Source organism: Manacus vitellinus, unplaced genomic scaffold (genome assembly GCF_001715985.3).
Source record: "Manacus vitellinus isolate BGI_N305 unplaced genomic scaffold, ASM171598v3 scaffold_6_pilon, whole genome shotgun sequence".
Taxonomy (NCBI): domain Eukaryota; kingdom Metazoa; phylum Chordata; class Aves; order Passeriformes; family Pipridae; genus Manacus; species Manacus vitellinus.
The window spans coordinates 2631901-2642312 of NW_021940750.1; positions in this window are offsets into that span (position 1 = coordinate 2631901).

Sequence of the window (10412 nt, forward strand, 5' to 3'; positions counted from 1 at the left end):
GACTTGGTGAGATGTCATTTTCCTTTCCAGTATTTATGGATTTCCTTTTTTCTGTGTTTAGAAATTAGAGTATTTCAAACACTTACTTTATAGAGCTTTTTTACACCATGTAAAAAAGGTGTAATAGGACATACTAGACATGATCCCAGTATAAAATACAGCAATACTAATTGTCTTCTGTCACAGAGGATAGTAGACTACAGAGGTCCTCATCTGTTCTATGAAAAACCCTAAGAATGAAAGTTCTTCTCACAAGAATCAGCAGTTCCAAGGCTCCATTGGCTCCTCAGTAATATCAGAAGACCCTCATGTTGCAGCAGGTTCAGCTCATGCAGGCTCTGCTGTGCTCCAGTGGGGCAGGCAGCACCACAGGGTGGTAACTCTTGTTCAGCCCACTGCACAGCTGCCCTGCTGCAAGGCACAGCACCTTCTGTGAGAACACAGCATTGCCCTAGCAAAGAAAATATAGCCTGTAATTAAACTAGTAACTGATCTGTGTCATTATAGCTGTTCATGATTCTCAACATCTATTCAGTTTCAGAGATTTAAAACAGTCACTGTAGAGTTCTGCTAGTGTTATTTTTGACAAGTCTTTTCCATGCATATCAGGTGCATCCCTCTTTGAATCTGCCAAATTAATGTCTGACACCCCTTATAGCCAAGACATTCAAGACTTCTACTTCCCCCCACACTTTATGTTTTTTCGGTACAACCCAAATTCATTTTACCTCCATAAGGTGACTTGGACTGCTGCCTTCTGACTGTAAATTATTTTTCTGGGTTTCAAATGTTCAAATTGTTCTACAGCTAAAATAAATAAGCGCTTTTAGTAAATGTTACATTTGTAATTAAATTACATATTGCTACTTCAGAACATCTCCTGTTCCTACAATACTTTCTGCTGCATGAAGCTAGAACTATTTAGGCAGAAAATCTCTATTTAAATCCCATGTTTTACCAGACAAAAAGCTCCAGAAACTGAAGAAAATATGAAATGTTCTAAGAAAGAAGGAGTCTGAACTGGTTTGCCTATTCTGGATGGCTTACCTAATACAATAATGGTATAAATCATACTTAGTATTACAGTTTCCAAACTGTACTCCCTGTACTATCCAGTAGATGATGCTAATGTATTACAAACTGTTCTCTGTTCAATTTTAATTAGAGGAAAAATGCCCAGCTACAAGATGTAGTTCTGTCACCTACCAGGCATTTTAAAATTTTTTTCAATTGTCCTCTTTAATTCCTCTCTTTCCTAATATGTGTGATTCTGAGTGTAAGGACAAGTTGTTTTTCTGAAGAAGTTTTATTACTAAAGGTTGACCCTTTCAAGTACCTACTTACCAATCTTTCATAATCCTCTCACATTCCAGTGTGTTTGATATACATGTGACCATTTTGGCTATATTTACCATCTCTTTACTCATGTTTTGTAACATACAGCATTAAGTTTTCTGCTATGTTGAGCATTTATTCCTGTTTTCAGTCTGCAGGAAATAATTTAAGCCAAGTCTTTTCACTAAAAAGACAAATACTAGGAGGGGAAATATGCCATTCATATATATAATGAGAAAGATGGGACTGAGTTTCCATGAATCTTCCAGGATCTTCAGCTTTCTCTAGTGTAACCATATTCTGATTTGCTTACTCAGTGAGAATGGCTCCTAATTTCACAAGAAGCATCCACAGAGGCATTTGGAATTACTTGAAGAATGAGAATGCTGCTAATCATCTATATCAGGGTCCAAGATTTTTCAAACAGAGTGACAGTGCCTACACAGCATTTATAGACATTGTTTATATTTTTCTTCTGAAAGGAATGTAGGGTATGAAGAATAGGTTTTCCAAACTGGTTGCAGGAAAAAACCTTGAATTTTCTCTGCTTGCTTCAGTCTTGATCTCATTCTCGGAAATGGTGGGATCATAGCCAGACTTCTCCAGAAGCTAGGCACTAGTGACTATTTCTCCTATGCTTGGAGACTAGCATTTATGGTCCTTCCAGTCACTGGATCCTGTTGCAGCTGTTACCTGATGGCTGAATTGTTGCACTACTAGAAGGAGAAGATCCGAGAGGACCAAATCTCAACTTCTGAGGGGAAAATAAAAAGTACAAAAGAGGAAATTCAGCTTTCTTTGTCCTTTATTTCTTTTTCTGTCTCTTTTTTTTAACTCTGATCCTTTGGGAAAAGTATAGGCCCCTGAGGAGATGGAGAAAGATCCTTCTTGCTTCCTGCAGTGCAGAAGGCTGCTGTCTGTCCTTTCCAGACTGTGAGTCTGAGACTAATTAGACCATTTGGCTTTTCTTATACCTTTTTCCCCCCAGGAGGGCTGAGTTATATGAGAAAGTTGAAGCTTCCTATGTCACTCTGCAGCAGGCTCAAGGACAGGTGAAACCCATTACTGATAATTTTATTGCAAGCGTTTGGCTAGAGGAGATCTAAGAATAGGCTGCCCAACCATCAGCTGGGGCATGAAGTAGACAGAACATGCAGGATTCAAGGTCTAGGCCTTAGGGATTGTGTGCCTTAGACTAACGACTGGGGAAAAAGTTCCAAAACTTACAAGTAAATCAGCACAAAACACTTCAGCAGAAGCATATTTAGTCCTGTATATCATACAGGCACAGTTGCGTTATTAGTTGTTGTGTAGTCATTAAAACAAAGGAAAACATGAAATCAGCAGGCAGGCAAATTGAACAGAGAACATACAGGAATCACATCATCTTCTGTTTCCCCAGCATCAGTCACCAACAAACACACCTTAGTCATCATGCTCAAGGAGAAGAGGAGGAAGTAAGAGAGGAATAGAGAAAGCACAGTGCTTCAGTCAACAACACGTCTTTTGAAGAAGAATCATTTGCATGGCCAGAAACCTGCTTCGGATCTGGTTTTATGACATGTGAGTCCAGAACTTTATACAAGTGTAGCAAAGACACTACGTTAATGTTAGAGGTAAATCCCTAAAGAACATGATAATTTCTATTGTAGGAATAGTTGTGCTTTTGGAAGAATTTGTAACAGGAAAGCTAGAAACTTGTTTCTGCTTAGGAAGCCTGAAATGTGCCTTCTCAAGAGAGTTAGATTTCTTTTTTCCCCTCTGCAGTCCAGGGGGTGTTGCAGAGAGAGCTGTGTTCTCTCTTTCTGCTACACCAGAGAGAGATAACCCTAACAGACATGTACAGAGGCCTTAGGAAGGTAGGGGAGAAACAGAGAGGATAAAAAGGCTCTGGAGAGGGCAGGAACTTGCCTTTTTCTCTCTGGGCCCCGGTGCTTAAATAGCACTGTCAGGTATTTGTAAGTTTCTCGTGTTCTGGCCTTCTAAATCAACTTCTGAATTCTTTCCACTGCCTTGACATTTCTGGGGATACCTGCGTATGTTACTTTACATTATTGATAAGTGTTGAACACTTATCTCTACCAATCCAAGTAAGGTCCTACCACAATGTCCTGTGAGGTAGAGACCTGAAGCACTTAACAGAAGTACTTGGGTTCCTCTGCTCAGTGCTTGTCTCTGTGAAGCAGGAGAGGAAAAAGCGTTTTACGGAAATCTAAAAGAAGATGGAATGATTGAGAAAACACAGAGGGAGGTTGCCTTCAGCCATGGAACTGGAGAGACAAATATTAAAGAACTGAATGTGTTTTGTTTTAATTTGAATTTTGATACACCTACACCCTGGAGAAGGAGAGAGAGGCTTTCATATAACTGACAGGAATTTTAACATAGAAGTACAGCTGGATGATGAGAAAGAAGCTTCTGGTTGCTATAGCTTGATAGAATTCATCAAGGATGACTTTGCTTCCTGTGATGAGTGGGCACGGGAGACTTTTGATTGCTACTGCGGGGACTGTTTTTAATTCACTGGAGTCATTTGGGCTGGGACACTGAGCTTTATGGGCCATTCTATTTAAGTAATTTGGAACAATAATTTGAAGTGCTATAGGGGAAGCTAGGTTTAGAGCATGTTGACAATCAGGAAGAAACATTGAAGCCGGCCTATGAAAAGTCTTGGTGGGAGTAGTATGCGTAGCTTTGCATGTACACTTCTTTGTATACATTAAGTTGGGTATTTTTTAGTTTAGTAGAACAAATTTGCCTTAAAATAATTTAGCTTTAGGGTATATAAACATGAATTTTTGGGCTGAATGCTTGTGTCTGGACAAATCTTTATGTATAATAAAGATGCATCCAAAGAAGGTAGGTAATGGGAAATTAAATTAATTTCCAAACAATTAGCAGGAGTCCAGGTGTCCAAGATATGTCATCTAGAATGGCCATAATGCAGAAAAAATTTCTTTCAAGGTATCAAACATTTTTTTAGGAGAAACTGAATTTCTACTGATAAAAAGCTTATAATAAACATCCAGTTTATCTAATATTAAGTACTTAGCATTCTGAAGGAATACCAGGTTCTTTTTTATTTTGTACAGCACACAGTAAAAGTACATACACTATCATTTCTATCGCTTCTTTATATGCAATCTCTGCATGTCTAAATTGCTTAGAAAATTGTATCACAAACAATGTGAGACTGCATGATTCACATGTGAGATATCAAGGGAAATAGAGTATACTGGGTAAGGAGTTACACATTAGAATGTGAAGGTTTGGGATCTTGAGAAGAACTGTAAATGTTCTAAATACGTTAATGCAAGGAAACAGTATATACAGAGGTAGAAACTACCAAATAGAAGAAATCTGATCAAGCTTCCTTTTACTATGGAGAAGCAGGGAGTAGGGGCAGAGTTGCAAAGAAAGTAGGGCATGATGAGTTTCCACCTATGTCAGGTTTTTAGATGAAAACTGAATACAGTTTGTACTTTAATATTTTTGCTTCAAAGAGTAACAAGAAAAGAAAATTACTCATAAATTATAACAAATGGAATGTGTGTTAAGTTCATTCTGTGATTTCAGCTAGAGATCTGAATATCAGGAAAATATTTTTATTCAAATAGCAAAGCTCATTGTTTGCAGACAAAGGAGCTGGCATAGATGGAAAGACAAAAGTACTCTCTTTTGCCTTTTGAGTTAAATACATATAACTTAGCACAGATGGCAGTTGTGTAGGAAGTTTTTTGAAGGAAAAATACATTTTGAGTGATAAAACTGACTTGGAGGCATCTTCCATAGCACCTAAGTCTCAAGAATGACAGAGAAGGTGGTTTCCAAATGTAGAATACATCTTCAAAATATATACTTTTCACTTTTTTAATGAGTCAGGGACAGTGCTGCCCTCTGATTACCAATTCTTTTCAGAAGCATACATGTAATGAATGCCTTGGACTTTGTCATGAAGATCTAGGATTCAAACAAAGTTAGCTTTAACAGGGAATGGAAAGAGGATGATGCTATTTTCCAGCACTGTTTGAAATCAAAAATAGTAAAGAAATCATCACTCAAGAAATGAGACTTTATGGCTGTGCTCTGTTGAGTGGGCACAGTAGTGTAAAGGGGTGATTGCAGACACTTCTGTTTTGGCATAATTGACTCAAAATAATGTGACTTATCACACATGTAGACTGGTAGCTTGTTTCAACAGACACAGTTAAGTGCTAAATTGAGAACCATGGAAGTGAAAAAGGCTGTCTTGAAGAGCTGGGCTGTTTATGCATGCTGATCATTGGCCTGTGCTCAGATTTAGAGACAGGGGGATTTTACAGCCGTGTAAGACAGTTGAAGGAACTGCCTAAGCACAACCAGAAGGTTTACATAAGCCTTATGAAGAGACCTAACCTGGTCTTCTCAGCAGGTTGTCTAAGTGTTCGAGGGTGCCAGTTGACAAACATTTCATCTGTTGGCAGTGCTGCTTTAGGCTGTCCTTGCCCATGACTGATTTCTGACAGATGTCAGGACAACAGTTTGTGAAAATGCACAATGAACAAGACCAGGAACCTCATTCAGGTGAAGAATTGCATCCTTTTTTTTCTTAGACTATTTTCCAGATGTATCCATTTCCTAACGTGGGTCTGTGTACTCATCCAGAAACATTTAAGAACACAATTGAGGGGCAAGAAAAAATGTAAAAGGTTAGAGGTTACTGCTTAGACCAACACTGCTTACATTTGTTCAGTTATACTCACAGAGGTTCAGAATTTCCCAAGTGTGTTGTTATCAGTAAAAATCACTTGGCAGAGTGTTTGTTTTATAATTTCAACTAATAAGGAGAGATCTTGAGTCCTGAGGATGCCTAAAGGAGAGCTGATAACAATAAAAATGTGTCAATTTACAGAATTTAAAAAATGCTAAGAATCAAAACTTAAACTCACATAGAAATTAGGAATATGGTGGAATTCTCATAATATGCACATTGTCAAATTGAAATAATGAAGAACTGAGTTACTGAAAAGATTGATCTAATTCTACCCCTGCAGAATTTTTTCTCAGTTTCTTTGACACATGTTCTGATTCGTATCTCAGAGTGAGGATGAAGGGTTTAATATTCAGATTTTCAGCAAAACAGCTCAGAGATGAAAAGTAATTTTACCTGTGTGTAAATGTCCACATAATTCAGAATTTAATTCAGGGGACTTGCAGGAAAAGCGAAGATACATATATATAGGTACACACTATGGAAAGGAAGATTTTGATATGGTTTTATTGTGTGCCTAAAATAAAGAATTATACTATCTTCATTTGGATATAAAAGATAGTAAAAAGAAATCTATGTGTTTTAATAAGTTCATACAAATTTTATTATCATTTGATAATAATCTGAACTCAGCTGTCAATGGATACCACTTTAGTTAAGATATTTATGTACCAAGGAAATAATTTATTCTCTCTTTACATAATTACTATTAACGAATTTGGGGGGGTTGTTTGGGCTTCTGAATGGATACAAGTACAATGGTATTGTTAATGTTTCCTGCCCACATGTGCTAACTGATCTTCATCTTTAGAAGCTGATATTGGGAAAATATTATTGAATATAGCCATTAAAGACTTGGTTTTGATACTCACTTGTATCCTATTGATATGTGAAAGGAATAAATTTTCCAGAATATTTGTAAGGAAAAAGGACAAAGACTCAAAGAGGAAGGGGAAAACCTATACCTATAAAGACGGTTTTCTTCTTTGGCAGTTGGATGGGAATTAGTTGTTAGGCAAAATGTTTTAAAACAATTCTTGTTTGGGGTTTGGTTTTGTTTGTTTGTTTGCTTGCTTGCTTGTTTCTCCTAACTGAATGAGATAGATTTGTTTGTGGTGTAAGGGGATCTGTTGTTGAGTATATACAAGGCCTATATATGTGTCTATAGGTGTCCCAGTGGAATTCAGAGCTGTGTCTCTCTCTGACATATGTTAACTTCTTCAAATATAAGCAAAAATACTTAGTTTCTTTCAGGAGAATTTTTAACTTTTTTTAATGTTTGGTCATTGTGAAATGCTTCTCAGAACTTCAAATTTCATGGAATTATAACATGCCTTCCTTCTTACACAGGTTATGTGAATCCTCAACATTCCAGTCGTGAGAATCATTCTGACATTTCAGCATTGTCAGTTATATAAAAATTCTTTTTATCATCAAGAATTGCAATTTTTTTTTAATTATTCTTGTTTCTCAGATCCTAGCTTTCAGAGACAAGCAGAGAAATATTTCTTTAAATTCTTTGACACCTTATGTGTTCCATCCACCTAGTTTAAACAATATTTTTCCTACATTCTTCTTATGTTGTCAATTTTGAGTCTTCCTGGCTGCTTGTCCAGTGGAAAAGATCAGCATTCATGTCTACCAAGTACAGAAAATTTGTAGCATGATGTCCTATTATCATTGTGCTGTTGGCTTTATCTGTCTTTTTTTCATGGAGCTACCAGCAGCTATTGCTCACCTTCTTGCAAGAAGTCCCATCAGGTATGTCCTGAAATTTTCTGTTACATTTTGCCAGACAAGTTCCTGCAAGGTGTCTTGCTGGGAGTCTAACACCTATTCGATAAGTTGAGTGTTTTCCAGATTTTTTTTGCCACATGTCATAAGCTGTCAGTCAGCCACAAGGGTTTCAGCTTTTTCCTTCTGACCCCTGCCAGTGATACCCAATGTAGTAATTCCAGAAATATCAATCTACTCCCACTGTACCCAAGATTACACTTCAATCACATGAACATAACTTATGCTGCATTTCTGCTGGCATGCACCACATGCACCCAGAATCTCTTTCAGTTAGCAAAGAAGGAAAACACAGCACATCCAGTGCTTTTCACAGATGTTGTTCCCTCCTTATTCATGCACGTGGCATAGAGCTACTCCTCTACAGAAGTAATCATAGTTTCCCTCTGACCTACCTTTCCAGATGGACCTACTCCAAACTTCAACAAATAATATCTCCCCACTTGGCTTTCTGTCATTACAACACAGTCCAGACCTGATATGATCAATGACCCCCAAGGCTCAAGCTTTGAATTCTTCTAAAAGAAACAATATGCATATCTCTCTTAAGTAGGCTATTCAGAATCATAGAAACCCAGACCATGAAAAGAAACAAACCAAACCAAAGCTCACCAAACCTCCCCTCATTTCCAAGAACAAGATTTGCAGGTGGGGGTCTCAAAAAATCCTGTTAGTTATTTACCCATGATAGTAATTGATGATGTTCTTTGCTGTGGTGAGATTTCATTGTAAGTCAAGTGACATTAACTTGACTTACAGTTAGTGTCTGCTAACAGCTGATCATTTAATTTCCAGGTTAGTAATAAATATATAAACAGCAGTAGCCTGATGCAGGATTTTTGCCACATCAAAAATGGACCACAGAGGTTTATTTCTTTTAGCCTTACACTGTTCCACTATAAGTTGGTTTAATTACTAGCGAGTCTTTATGTATTCTTGAAGTATTCTTTTTAATCCTTAAGTTTGTTTGAATCACTACTTACTTTGACATTTCTCATCTTTATAGTGATACAATACAGATAAAGGATTACAAATATGGCACATATTGATCATCAAGGGTACAATCAAGAGCAATAAAACAGGTAATAAGGAATATGCATGTATCAAGACTAGAAGGTTTGCACTCCAATACAGCCACATCAAAGAAAACAGCAGAAAGCCTGGGGTCTGATAATAGGAGAATGGGAACAAGGTTTCAATATGTCACATGGCCCATCCCTTTTCTCTCAGCAGGAAGGCAGCAACAAAGATACTCAGAATGATAAAAAAAAGATGATGGGCAGTAGCCTTGTTTAAGAGTTAAGGAGGATGAAATATGCAAAACTGAGGCCATAAACATGCCATAATGATTGCTTGACTCCCAGGAGACATAAATAGCTTGTCAAAATTACAGCTTGTTATGCCTGTTCAACACAAACCTAAGAGGTATATCAAGGACTCAATAGCTTGTGTCCCCTGTTCTCTGTGTCACACACACACATACACACACATCATGGTCCTGAGCAGACCACACAGACACACCTCATGATGCTTGTGAGTATGAGTGAATATGTGAAATAGGAATGGATGAGTGCGAGTGACTGAAATCAGTTTTATGTAAAATAAATATGAACATCCTCTTCCACGGAGTCTTTAACTTTGTAATACTGATCCTTACACCTCTAAGACTGTCATTTATTAATGAGTTACACCATGAAAATTTTCATAATGCTAACACCAAAAGAGCATTCCAGTGCACTCATGGGGCTTCAAGGGATATACCCTCATGGAAAAGACTTTGACCTGCGGTGAAGGCAACAGTATGAGACAGGACTAGAAGGTCTTCTTCTCTTCTCCATTTTTGGGAAGTGTATTCCTTTCTGCCACAAAACCTCCACCTTCTCCCGCCTCCTTCCTAGGAACCCTCAGATAAGGTAGCTCTGCTCTGTTTCAACACTTTTCCAGAGATGCAGTAAATCCATTGGCTGCTACTGGGTTCAGAAGCACAGTTCACTTCTCAGCCCTCTGCCTTTCCTCAGCCACGGTAGAGGAAGCATGTACCAGTATTGCCCCAGTGAGAAAGAAAAACTGGCTGGCAGAGGCAGAGCAGAGCACAGATCACTGGGACTACACAGGATAATGCAAAATAGAGGTCTATTTTATAATACTGTAGTATCCTAGTACTGAATCAGTTTGACCCGAGTGGCAACATACATATTTAGAAGGGCAATTTATCATACTGTTGATAAATTACTTATCATTGCTATCATTCCCACATGATTAAAAGGAATATATTTTTCTAGGCTATGTTCAAGATGAGCATTCTCATTCCTGGGAGTTAGTGGTCCATTCATTCCTGCAGGAGCAGTAAATTGGGTGTTGAGTAATCTATCCTTTGAAATGTGTAAAGAAGTTGTTAAGAGAGCACAAAATATGTTTAGGTAGCAGTACCAGCTGGATGTGAGCCCATACAGGATATACTCTGCTCATCTGACAGCTGTTATCAGACCCATATGAGGGTTAGTTTCTAACTCTCTCATGTCTCATTCTGCCT